We start from the raw sequence: 14,602 nt of genomic DNA, 5'->3' as shown, positions 1-14,602 counted from the left end.
AGATACTTAGACTTAAAACTGTTAGAGTTGCAGTGAACAAACCCATGCAGTGGGCATGCAGTGTTTTCAGATCCACTACAATCAGCTTTACTTCAACAGTATGGGTTACCATACAATCCCAGCCAGAAACAATGGAACAACCACCACCAATAACCCCTAATAACACAAAGCTACCTTTTAGTTTACGGAAATGGACCAGGGTGTCTGAATACAAAGTGATGTTTACAAGGTTTGCACAAAGAGGAACCAATGACTGAATTTACCAGAGTGCAGTGTTATTTTTAGTAATATTTATACTGTATAATATACTATTATAGTATATTTATTAATATTTTTAGTTTTAGTTTACTTTTTTTTATAAATAGTATGTGCTTTTGTCATTTTCATTAGTTCTTGTTTTCTATGTAGTTCTTTTTTTAAGACATATTTTCCACTATTTTTCCCAGTGTTTTCGGTGCAGTTGTTCACAGAGACAAATTTCAATTAATTCTCCCATGACAGTCTATTATTACAATATAATCTATTTTAGATAACCCGTCCTAAACAGAATAGTCAATATGTCAAAGGTCTGGCTGGTTTGCGTGACTACCCGCCAGCTGATTCAAGCATAAGACATTTGAAGAACAAAACGGTGCTGTTAATTGCTACTGTTTGGAGACTGGTGCACGACAGACATGTATCATGTAGTCCCCATGAGACTCTTGGCTGTGCAGGACACTCTCAGTGATGTTTACTTCCTCTAAAGACACTGAAACACCTCACATGCTTAATCGCCACCATCAATAAATCGCTATCACACATATGGAGACACTCCCCACACTATTAAACATCTGTCCATACAATCCCGGATGCTGACATATTGCAGTTCAGTTGCTATTCTTAGGTTTTTCATCAACCTGCCATTTTGCTTTGTGAGGAAAAACAACAACGTATATTCTGGAAAGTGCTCAGCAGTAGGCACCGGATTATGTCTGACTCAATAGCTCACAACCACTCAAAAATTCACTCCAACTCGGTAATAAGCCCTAAAAAACAGGGCTGTTGCTTAAAATAACAGGGCCCAGGACAAAATTGAAGTGCCAATGAGTAGGCTATAACAGAGAACGCTAGTGGGCACCTCCAGCCCCTGCTCAAAAATTCATTACATGCATTACCACTGAATGCTGACAAGTATCCCACCCTTTAATCTTGACAACAAATGTCATTTCCTTCCCATTTTTCCAGTCACACATCAATTTTTATTAAAACAAACATAAAATAAGTATAAGCAGTTTAACGTGACTGCAGGAAACATCAGTAAGAAATGGCTATATATACTTTTTTTGATGCATTATGGATTTTTTTGGTTGGAGTTTACAAAAAGGTTCAATTTATTAACATTAGTGAATGCAATAGTAAAATTAACAATGAACAATCATTTTAAAGCATTTATTAATGTAGGTTAATTTATACATATATGTACTAATATATTTTAACAAGTTTTAAAATACATTTCTTAATGTATTATAAATAAACATGAATTAATGAACAAGTTTGATATTTATGAATTAATCTTCTAGATTAATCAGTGTTGTAAAAATACTCACTGTTAGTTCATTATATTTAATACATTAATATTAACAAATTGAACCTTATTGTAAAGCATTAGCATATATGTTTTGTTTAATAGAAAATCATTTTAGATTCACTAAACATTAACCAGGCAGTTTTATTGTTCTTGTTTCTAAGGAGATTGTATATTCTAAAGACGTCAGCAAAACCAGGGTAAAAAAAACAAAAAAACAAAAAAAAACTTCAGGGTCTGCTGCAGTGTCATCATCTCGACTCTTGAGCCAGCTCAGAAACAGCAGCCGGTGTGGGAATCGAATTATGGCGCATTTCAAACAGTCCAACTAAGAGCCTAACAGACACTGATCCGATTGGCCTGGAGTTACAGATGAACAGAATCAGGTGTGAGGTAGACTCAATTGTTCTTGGATGCTCCCTTCAGGCTGGACTTGAGTTTCTTCTTCTCTTTCTGTCCCATTGCACGGTAGGTCTTCTTTCTCTCTTCTTTCAGCCTCTTCTGCCTTTCTGCGTCCTGTTTCTCTTTCTGCTGCAGGAATTCTTTGTGCTTGGCATGCTGTTCTGCTCTCGCCTTCTTATTCTTGTATGCGTAGACTGAGCTCAGAGCATCAAGCAATGCCGCCACCTGGTGGAAAAGGTTGAGAGGTCATATTTATTAGCCGAGACATGAGCCCTGGGTGGCCTCCAAAAGCACCTAGAAACTTAAAAATAAATCACTTAATATATGATCTTCACTGAATTAGAAAGCAAAATATAAAACCAAGTTTTTCCTTTTTTTCTATCAATGTTTTACTTTTTTTAACCACAGACTTGCATTATTACAGTAGACTTGAACTGCATAATAATGCATTGTTTATCTTTTTGATCTTTCATTCAAAGAATTCACAAAATTCTAACATTTCATTGAAGTAAAACAACTGAAAGTGGGGGGAAACTCACATTATGAAATACATGCTTTTGTTCAAAGCATGTTGGCCACAATTATTGGCACCCCTAGAAATTCTTATGAGTAAAATATCTCTGAAGTATATTCCCATTCATATTTACATTTTTAGCACACCAGGGTGACTAGGAACATGAAATTGTTCAGCTATGACTTCCTGTTCCACAGGATTATAAATATGAGCTCAAAGCCCAAATTCCCCTAATCATCCATCATAAGGAGTAAACCCAAAGAATATGTGACCCTGGACCACAAAACCACAAAGTCTTAAGTCGCTGGGGTATATTTTTAGCAATAGCCAAAAAAACATTGTATGGGTCAAAATTATCGATTTTTCTTTTATGCCAAAAATCATTAGGCATTTCCATTAAGATATTTTGTAAATTTCCTACCGTAAATATATCAAAACTTAATTTTTGATTAGTAATATGCATTGCTAAGAACTTCATTTGGACAACTTTAAAGGCGATTTTCTCAGTATTTAGATTTTTTTGCACCCTCAGATTCCAGATTTACAAATAGTTGTATCTCGGCAAAATATCCTAACAATATTCTATTCTATCCTAACAAACCATACATCAATGGAAAGCTTATTTATTCAGCTTTCAGATGATGTATAAATCTCAATTTCGAGAAATTGACCCTTATGACTGGTTTTGTGGTCCAGGGTCACATATAGTTCTGATGTGCAGAACAAAATTGTTGAGCTTCACAAAACAGAAAGTGGCTGAAAAAAAAAAGCTAAAGCAGTGAACATCCCCATTTCCACCATCAGGGCAATAATTAAGAAGTTCCAAGCAACTAAAGATGTTACAAATCTGCCTGGAAGAGGACGTGTGTCTATATCGTCCTAATGCACGGTGAGGAGGAGCATTTGAGAGGCCAAAGACTCTACAAGGATCACAGCTGGGGAATTGCAGAGATTAGTTGAGTCTTGGGGTCAGAAAGCCTAAAAAAAAAAAAAAAAAACAGCCCCTACATCACCACATGTAGGGTTGTCACGATAACGTAATATAGCAATACCGTGCTATTGACGAGCAAACCTCAGAGTAATGCAACAACCGCAATTTTTGCGTTTTCTTTTTTCGTGAGGTTATGCCCTTCTCGCTTTACACTTCGTGCATGTGTACTGAATATTACATAAGTTAGTAATGATAACAATGTGTACCATGCTCCATAGATTTCCACTTAACAAGCCTAAACAGACAGCGAATGCGAGTGTGATTACTTGCGTCTGTCCTTCAGGCCGAGTCACATATATTTGTGAAAATATATTGTCATGTCCAAGGAAAGCGAAATCTCTGAGATAGAAATCTATTGAGCCACTCAAAATTACCGCAAGGGAAATTCTTTCACTGCGACAGCCCTAACCACATGTTGTTTGAGAGGGTTTCAAGAAAAATCCTCTTCACTCATCCATAAAAAAACTCCAGCATATTCAGTTGTCAGACACAACTGGAACTTAAAACTGAACTGGCTTCTATGGTCAGATGAAACTAAAAAAATAGATTTTGGCAGCAAACCGGTGCAAACAGGGATAAAAAGAACCCCATGCCCACGGTTAAATATACAGCTGGATATTTAATGTTATGGGCTTATTTTTCTGCCCGAGGTCCTGGATATCTTGTTAAGATACATGGCATCATGGATTCTATCAAATACCAACAGATAAAAAAAAAATCTAAACCTGACTGCCTCTGTTAGAAATCTTATAATGGGCCGTGGTTGGATCTTCCATCAGGACCATGATCCAAAACAAACATCAAAATGTGTCACTAAACACAAAATGAAGCTTCTGCTATGGCCATCCCAGTTTCCTGACCTGAACTCAATAGAAAATAAGTGGAGTAAACTGAAGAGAAGAAGCACCAGCATGGATGAGGAAATCTGAAGGATCTGGAGAGATTCTGTATGAAGGAATGGTCTCTGATCTCTCGCCAGGTGTTCTCCAAACTCATCAGGCATTATGGGAGAAAACAATGTCATAATGAGATTTTCCCCACACTTTCCATTGTTTTACTTCAATGATAGATTAGAATTTTAGAAGATCAAAAGGATAAACGATGCAGATTTATTTTCACAGCCACTTTTGCTCATATATATATATATATACACGCACACAGTTATATAAAATTTACATTTTTATACAATGATACTATATACATAAATACTTCTTTGTCTTGATATTTTTCTCTTCTACATTTTTTTCTACATAAAAAGCTTTCTTGATGTCATAACATTGTATGAAAAACTTGTTTTTGTTTTATTTTGTTTTATTATTTTTGGATGAACTATTTCTTTGCTGGTTAATAGACCAGGATCCTCACAAAAAGACAGAAGATCCAATAGAGTGTGAGAATGACCAAAGAATGGGAGAGTTATGGGCTCTTAACCTTGCGATCCTTTGAGCAACTTGTCCAAGTAATTACTGTTTTGTAACTGAATAAAACCTTTTAGTTGTAAGAATGAATACACCCAACCTCTAAAGGAATGATTAAAAAAAGTCTTGCTGATTAAATGACGATTATGATTAAAAACTCTTTATTACTTTCTCATGTCAATGCCTAGCACATCTTGGAACAAAGTGTGGGAGAAGAAATTGATTAAAAATGTAGCCCCTGTGTCATCTTTCAGACAAGAGGATTTCAAAGGGGATTGGTAAAGAAACTGTCCAGCAAGCAGTCTTGGTATTTGCCAGGGAAACGGATTAAAGAAATATATTTTGCACTCTGGAGGCTTCCTTGGTGGATTAACTTTAGACTAATAGTGGATATTAAAACCGTCTTTGTGTAATGACAGTAAAAAAGCTCACTGGAGTTACAAAGGCACGACATATGTAAAACAGAGATGGACTCACCTTTTTCTCATGGGGCTCTCGTACGACAGCCGGTCTCTGCAGGTCCCGTGGGGTTTTGCCTTTGGCCTGCATCTGTTTGGGTTTGTTCTTGAAGGGGAGGGCCTTTTGCAGCTCTTTGGGGATGTGGAGGGGGTTGAAGTGTCGAACTTGCCTCACAACCGGCTGTAGGGATTCAAAGACAGAGTGGACGATGAAAAGGACAACAGTGAACAATAAGTAACTGGTGACTCAACTTTTCTGTAAGAGGGCTTACCTTGTACAGTGAGTCCTGGTTCGGTTTGTTGCGGATACCCAGGTCGTGTTTAAGCTGTCCAAGGGTCCTCATACCTGCCCATGTGTCCTTCTGTCCAACCGGCATCAGTAGAGATGTCACTGGATTATACAGCTGAGGAACCGAGGCCGGATACCAGGAACGCAGGAACACAATATCTACAGAGACACATTCATTTAAAATTTAGGGCTGCAATATTTGGCAAAAAAAAAAAAAAACTTTTGAGTTTAAAAAATATTGTGTTTGTGATTTGAATTGCAAATGTGATAAGGATTTAACATCTTAAATTGCTGGTGCAATTAGTTAAAAGAACCAAAAACAGTATGAAGTTTCCTAAACTCCAAACAGGATTTCTGGTCCACTTCTTCCTCATTTCCCTTTTTTTTTTTCTCCCTACCTGGATAACCTTATTGAGCAAGGATGCATTAATTTGATCAAAAGTGACATTAAATACTTTCATAATGTGACAAAAGATTTATATTTAGAATAAATGCTGTTCTTTTGAACTTTCTATTTAATCAAATATTCCTGAAAAATATGTATCAAGGTTTCCACAATAATATTAAGCAGCACAACTGTTTAACTGGAGTCATGAATGCTGAAAATTCAGTTTTGCCATCAAAGGAATAAATTAAAATATAACAAAATATAAAACAGTTATATTAAAATTTTATTATATTTCACAAGATTATTGTGATATTACACAATATTATAATTTTACTGTATTTTTTATCAAATAAATGCAGCCTTGGTGATCAAAAACATTTTAAAAAATCCTACAAACTTTTGAACGAGTGTGTACAGACAGTGGCGGTTCTACATTGACAGATAATAGAAAACCGCTTCGCGGCGGCGGCGCAGAGGATTATTATTATTTTTTTTAACTGCTCGTGCCGCCCCCCATGTATCATGAAAAAATGCCGCCCCGGGCGGCTGCCCGGTTCGCCCGTGCCAAAAACCGCTACTGTGTACAGAAAGGTATATTATATTATTTTAGTATAATGCTAAATTAGTATTGTTACTATTGATAATAAAAAATAATAATAATAATAAACTGTTGTTATTATAATAAACTGTTGTTCTTATGACTTTTAATGAGTATTAGTAGTAGTAGTAGTAGTAGTAGTAGTAAACATAAAAACTATATATCCTTAGTAGGAAACTGAAGAAAAACATTTCTGTTTCATTACAAATGCAGTGAAATTGGATTTGTATAATAAATTTGTAGTTGCCAAAATGTTTGAAATTATGCAAAACGTGAGTGTTTTGCTTGTGCTTGGATAAAGCTATTTGTAGCATAATACAGAAAGCAGAGTGATGCACCTTCACTTTGAAACACATAGTTAATGCATACTCATATTTTGATTAAATCGCAGCCTTTTGCGGTTTAATAACTGCACAAGCCAATAACATGATTCCGATTAATTTCGCAGCCCTAATATAAACAATCATCATCTAATAAAAGATGCAGTAGACCTAATAAGCCTCAAATACGCAAACTGCCTCACTGCAAGATTTTCCACATGCCTGTCTCTCCAGAGAGGAGCATAATCAGCAATAATACCCCTCCATTTTAACAAGGTGGTTGTTTATGTACAACAGAGATTCTTGGGAGTCATTACATTTGCAGATTTTTCTGATAAATAAAGCACACTGAACTCCCTTAGCACAGTTCATTATATAAAATTCTAATAAATAAATACTGTGGTAAAAACTGCAGCAACAAAAATATTTATAAATAGAAAAACAAGTCTGACTCACCACTCATCAGTAGTCGGTCCTCAAACGTGGCTCTGAAGGCGCCCAGCGGGGTCCGCAAGGCTTTCTTTATCTGCCCTTTAATGCCACTGACTGTGCGGATGGACGCACCCTCAAACTTTGCAACCTCCAAGACAGTGTTAAACATACCCTTGGTAAAAAAAAAGAAGAAATTTATAACCAAAGATGAGAGGGTCCAATTATTCAGAAAGAGCACGAAGTGTATATTTCTATAGTTCCCTGGTGTGCTGTGCTGTTACACTCCTGATTTTGCAGGACTCCCTACCTGGATAAAGCAGGTGTTCTTAAAGATTTTATAAGGGTATCCAATCAGTTTGAGCTTCTTCACAATTGTAACTGATTTGTCCAGGTCCAGAACCACTCCTGTGGCTGCGATGCGGAAACTGGCCTGAGGGGAAATAAGGTAGGATGAGTCCAAGAAAAAAAGAGAAGCCTTTCATCTGGCTGTGGTTGTCAGACTGGGGACTCGGACTGAAGCTGTGACCCAGGCTACTCCTGTGCTCTCATCATATGCTGGTGTCTTACCTTAATACCTCCGACCGTCTGCACAGCCAGGAAGCCTGTACCCTGGGGTGTTATAGGCCCTGTATAAGAGTAGAAAAAGAAAGAGTGGAGTGTGCATGAGATAACAAGAAATAGAACTGAGAAACACAGTAGAACTTCACAAATAATCGAATAAACTGACAGTCAGCAAGCTTGTGCCGAACTGCTCAAGTATTTGCACATTGTTCATTTCTGTGTTTTGATGCTGCTAAATGATTCACATGTTGTTTTAGATGTTTGACCTACATAAAGAATATGGCATGAAGTTGCCATAGACAAAAAAGAAGTACCATTATGGATGCACCAATATTGAAACTCCTATATGTTTTGTTTGGGCTCCTATATGACCTATAAACTGTTATTTTTTATTATTAGTTATTAGTTTTTATTATTAACTATTATTATTACAAACACACCAATATTTAAATGCTCCTAAGTCAATAATTTTTTTCATGGCCAATAATCAATATATGGACAATATTAAACTTCTATACAGTTTATAATTAAATTGAAAATTTATGGCATGGAGTTGCCCAAGACAAAAAATATATATATATATATTATTATTATGGATGCACCAATATTAAAATGCCCATAAGTTGATAATTATTTTCATGGCCAATAATCAATAAATGAAAAATATTAAAATTCTGTACAACTTATAATTAAACGGAAAATAAATTTATGGCATAGATTTGCCCCCTCAAAATAAAAGAAGTATTATTACAGATGGACCACTATTAAAATTCCAATAAGCCAGTAATTACATTAATGTAATCCATAAATAAACAAAATTATATACTATGTTTAATTAAACAGAAAATAAAGAAATATATAAAAAATTTAAGATTTAAGTTAAAAAAATATCTATTTAAATGATGCAAGTGAATTTTAGACATCACAACATTTTGTACAGTATGAAAATGGACATTCATTTTTAGATTTACTAAAGATTACATTACACAGTGTTATTACATTTATATCAGTGTTTTAAATATTAACTTTAACTGAGCTTTAATTAGATGACTGCAAATGCAATTTGAATGTAAAAATAGGGAAAATGAGCATGCAAAATTAAATACCAGAGAGGTGTGTACGGTTTGTCTCTCACCCCAGATGGTGGCACCACAGTGCATGTGTTCAGGTGTGTATTTGAGTAGGCGGTGACGTCCGTTATGGTCCTCGATGTAGTAGAGGGGGATGGTCTGAAAGCGCCTCCAGCCCAAAGACAGGATGAGAGGGTCACGGGTTTTCAAGATACGATTGTGCCAGCGGTGTTTCTTTAGACGCATCTGTGCAGAGGAGATAAAGAAAGGACCTGAATGTTTTACCCAGCCCAGCCTTGTAATGGCATTTGGTTTGGCATTAAAGCAGGTGCCCTTCACTTTATTCACAAGGTTATCAACTACACTAGAAGTTGTAAAATATGCAATTGTCCGATACACAGAAATAGGGAGCAAAGCGCAGAGCAGTAAGCAAGAACGTCCGAACGGTAGCGAAGCCGGAAGCCGCAAGGGATTTATTTGACTTATTTGAATAAGTCAAATAAATCCCTTCAGACTTACCTGCAAGTAGCCAACATTGCCCTCACTGGGGCCCAGTCCGCCAAGGATGATGGGATAGTGGGGGTCAAAGTTGGTGACAAACTCACAAGGTAAAGCAGGGATCTCCACACGAACGTACATGCCTGGCCTGAAGCCCTCATATTGAACACGAATTTCATCATCTACATCTTCGAACTCTTGCCTGTTCAGCTACAGAAAAACAATCAGCATGAAATGAAAATTCTGTTATTATTTATTCACCCTCATTTCGTTCCAAACCTGTGTGGCTTTCTTTCTTGTGTGAAACAAGTAAAAGAAGATATTTTGAAAAACATTTCAGCTGTTTTTGACCATACAATGAAAGTCACTGGGGATAAAAAAAAAAAAAACATCACTGTATGGACAAAACACTAGGACATTTTACAAAATATCTTCTTTTGTATTTCACAGAATCAAAATAAATGCATACAGGACTGTAACATTACTTACATCTAATTAGATATATAAATAAATAAATTAATTTAAAATTGAATGCGTTAGGCTAATTTCAGTTAGTACAGGGGGTGGGAAAACAAAGCTTTACACATATTCTTGCTCTCCTCTACAAGGAGGCTGATCATGTCTCAACTTTGACCTCTGACCTCAGCCTGTTTCTGCATCTCCTCCTTCAGGTCATCAAAGTATGTGGCGTCACCATCATCATATTGTGCATCGAACCTCTCCTTCAGCCGCCTCTTCTTCTCCAAACGTTTGTTCTTTTGAACTTCATCATCGTCAAGTTTCACTTGGGGAGCCTCCTCCTCTTCATCATCATCATCATCATCATCATCATCACCACCACCATTTATTTCATCATCATTCCCTCCCTGTGTTTAAATAACAAAGTAATAAATAAAAAAGCACCACAAAATTTTGTCAGATGCAAATCAGATGATAATGCTAGAAAAACTAGTTTTATACCTCAGCTTGGTCTTTATTCCCAGTCTTTGCTTTGTGAACCTGTCCTGTTTCCAAATCTTCAAAATCTCCATAGAGTTCATCTAGAAAGGCAAAAGGGAGGAAATACATTATATAATATAGATGTACCACAATTTCAGTGGTCAATATCCAGCCAGTGAAATTTTCTGTCTTTAAACCAAATCTAACATGGGCAAAAACAATAATATGCTACTGAACACTTCATTACACTCAAAAGTTCAATACATTAATATAAAAAATTCTACAGGGCTCACTAAAATGATCAAGAAGGTACTAAATGTAGTTGTAAATGTAAATGTAAATGTGAGGTTTTCATTCTTTCTATCTTTTTTAAATCTGAAATTTTGTCCTGTTTATCACTTAAGACAAATTAATACATATTGAAGAAATCCAGTATTGTTACATTTAATTTATTAATACTGACCAATTACCAGAGTACCGGTACTGGGTAACACCTACAACGGCTGCTGATGACGTCTGGTGCATTTAGTTTTCTTACCATCTTCCTTAAGCAGTGTTGCAGCATCTTTATCCTCCTCCCATTTTCCAGTCACAAAACAGTCCCTGATAGAGGCTAGCATCTGAAAACACACAGTTCGTAAGAAAATGCAAAGGACATAGACAACAAATGGCATATTTATATGCATTATGCTAATACATGTACATGTATATGCAAGTGTGTTTTTATACTGCATCTCACCTCCTCCTGATCCCAGTCACGGCTGTTGTCTGGCTGAAAGCGAGAGCAGTCCATCGCATCCGCTCGTACTTTCTTACTCTTCTCTGGTCGACTGACTTTAAATAAACCGCCCAACTCTTCTTCATCATTAGAATCCTCCTCTTCAACCCCCGCCACTGACAAAAATACATATAGCAGATAGATTATAGCCCAGAGATTTATGTGCCTTAAATAAATTTAATAAGTCAGTCCTTATATATAGCATCCCTATTCCCTCCCTGTGTAAATAATAAATAAGTATTAAATAAAAAATGTAGTAAATAAATAAAATATGGCTTCAGATTCAGAAGACTCGATATACAGCACACAGGTCATGTGGACTAATTTTACAGTGTTTTTTAACCCAGCTTGGCAGACATCACTATGAATATTCATTAAATGGAAAAGGGCTGACTGAAGAGTCTTCAAAATTTTTAGTTTTGTTTTCACTAAAGAAATAACAGCATACAGGTTGGAATGACATGACAGTGAATAATTAAGATTTGAATTTTGGAATGAACTAGAGGTTCAGAGACTCACCTGTGCCGTACACTAGCTTGCGCAGGTTTGGGGCTGCAAGCTGATGTCTTAAATATGCCTCTGTTGCTTTCTGGGCCAAATCTTCCTTCCACCGTAGTGCTCCTTCAATATAAACACACACACACACACAAAAAAAACACATTCAACATATTCAGAAGGGGCTTTCAGAGCAGTAAAATTCTATAATAATAAAAGAGCACTAAGGAGAGCTTGGGGAAAATTAGTATGAATAAAATGCAGCTTATGGGATCATTTAAAGGATAGGAAACACAAAAAAATTATCTACTTTATAATTGCCAAAACTGAATTAAATGAAATTGAATAACATTATTTCAAAACAAATAATAAAATCTGATAACATTGGGAGTATTTGGGAGAATATAACTGTTTACAGTTTCTGAACTAATTGCATTTAAATATTAATTAATAATTATGTTTTAATTGATAACTGATATTATTTATTAATTAAATGTGTTAATTGATATTATTAATAAAAGTAGGCACTAAATTATGTCTGTTTTCAACTTCTGAGCTGAACATTCAGAAATTGTGAATCAAAGAAAAAGTACCTGCAGTTTCATAACCCATCTCGGCATCATCTGTGTCTATCTTTTCTTCCTCTGGATGCTTGGAGGACATCTTTGATTTTACAGTCCCATCTCCGTCTTCATCCATATCAGAATCGTCTTCTTCATCCTCATCATCGTCCTCTGAGCAGAGACCAGAATCTGGACCCGAGCTTCTTTTTGCAGGCTCCCCTTCTTCCATTTCCTCATTTTCTTCATCACCCTCCTCCTCCTCTTCACTTTCATCTTCTTCAGTTTCCTCTCCTTCACTCTTTTCCAGCTCATCATCACTATCAGCAAATGCAGGCATCTCCACGGGTTCCTCAAACTTCTGTTTCTTCACAGGAGGAGCTGCTGTCTCAGCTGCTTTCTTATCGTGCTTTTTTAGTGTTGTCACCCCCTCTTCATCCTCATCGTCCTCTTCTTCCTCATCCTCCTCTTCATCGCTCTCTTGCTCACCATCATCATCTTCATCAGCAAAAACAGCTCTCCTCCTCTCTCTCTGTGCTCTCTCATCCCATTCCCGGCTTTCCATAGGGTTCTACTTCCTGACGATTAATACAGAGAACATCAAACGAGTGCGTAAGAAAAAAGCCAAATGTGTTTTTGTTATCAATCTCTGATGTCATTTCTGGGTGCTCAGGTAATGGGGCCATCCTTGAATACATTACAACAATATAATCAGAGTTGTTTAGCAAAACTTACTCATTTTCCTGCACCTCCTCTGGTGTCAGCGCAGCAGTTCCTGTGAACAGTGACACTTTGCTGGCAGCCATTTTTGCATCCAAAGTGGCTTGTGTTCCAATAAGAGACTGAACGAGTTCAGTGGTGGGCCGCACCTCCTCCTGGGACAGACATTTCTCACACCATTAAAACACTTAATATCCATCAGATCACAAATCGTCTTTAAACCTCAAGGTCATATTCACTGATGGAACAAAATTTAGTGTAAAAAGTGTTATTACTTGGTGTAATAAGCTGTGACTGCCCTGTAAACTGCAGACATTATTGCGTCTGGTATTAAATCTCCTGTAGGTAATGCTGTCATGGGGGGGACGTGCTGAGACTGAAATCTGACCTGCTGGTGGCTGGCATGTCCACTGGGCATATCGATGTAGACGGCGTCCTTATCATACACCAATCCCCCTACGCCGGCCATGGGGGCGTACAATAACCGTTCCTTAACATTCAGCGCTCTCTTCTTAATCACCTCCGGTAGAGGGCAGGGGTCCGGGAGGAAGCTAACATCCGCCACAGAGAAGTCGCCCACACCTATAGAGGGAGTTATATTGCAATGAACAGTAGTTCTAAGCAATATAATAATGCATAGTTAGCGCAGCAAAATAAATACACTAATGTTCAAAAGTTACTGAAGTCTCATATGCTCACCAAAGCTGCATTTAGTTGATCAAAAATACAGTAAAAACTATTGTAAAATATTATTACAATTTAAACAGTTTTCTATTTTAATGTATATTAATAGGTTATTTATTCCTGTGATGGAATAGCTGACTTTTTAGCAGCCATTACTACAGGCTTCAGTGTCAATATTAGAATTGAATGATTTCTGAAGAATCATGTGACACTGAAGACTGGAGTAATACTGCTGAAAATTCAGTTCTGCCATGACAGGAATACATTTTATTGTACATACTATACTAAATATACAGTGGGTATAGAAAAAAAATGACTTGTAAACTCAATCAGTTGTAGCTAATCACCTTCTCAATGGCACGCAAAGTCATCTGACTTTCAACTGTGATTAGCTGTGGTTATTTTGAGGAGCTTTTCAGTCCTTGGTAGTGCAACTGAAGCAAACAATCAACTATGGGTGGAAAGGCACTGTCAAAAGGCCTCCGGGATAAAGTTGTGTATAGGCACTAGTCAGGAGATGGATACAAAAAAAAAATTTCAAAGGCTTTATCAATGCCTAGAAGCACAGTGACGTCTATTATTATTATTATTATGAAGTGGATGGTATTTGATTCAACACAGACCTTCCCTGGATCACAGCATCACTCCAAACTGGATCAAAGGGCAAATAACAGCATTCCTACAGTAAAGCATGGAGGTGGTAATATCCTTTTATGGGGGTGTTTCTCTGCAGCAGGGACTGGAGCACTTGTGCTATGGTATAAATGGATGGGGCAAAATACCATCAAATTCTTGAATAAAATCTGCTGCCCTCTGCCAGAAAGTTGTCAATGGGAAGAAGGTTTACCTTCCAACATGACATTGACCCAAAGCACACAGCAAAACTGACCACACAGTGGTTGAAGGAGAAAAAGGTGAATGTC

At 36.8% G+C, this 14,602-nt stretch overlaps 1 pseudogene; it reads right to left on the bottom strand.

Annotated features, from left to right (window-relative positions):
- Positions 1-1,680: 1,680 nt before the first annotated feature.
- LOC107722445 (ribosome biogenesis protein BMS1 homolog) overlaps positions 1,681-14,602 on the bottom strand; it is a 15,050-nt pseudogene continuing 2,128 nt past the window's right edge.

Source organism: Sinocyclocheilus rhinocerous, unplaced genomic scaffold (genome assembly GCF_001515625.1).
Source record: "Sinocyclocheilus rhinocerous isolate Xijiao unplaced genomic scaffold, SAMN03320098_v1.1 scaffold1175, whole genome shotgun sequence".
Lineage (NCBI taxonomy): Eukaryota > Metazoa > Chordata > Actinopteri > Cypriniformes > Cyprinidae > Sinocyclocheilus > Sinocyclocheilus rhinocerous.
This window is presented reverse-complemented; position numbering and strand designations above follow the sequence as displayed.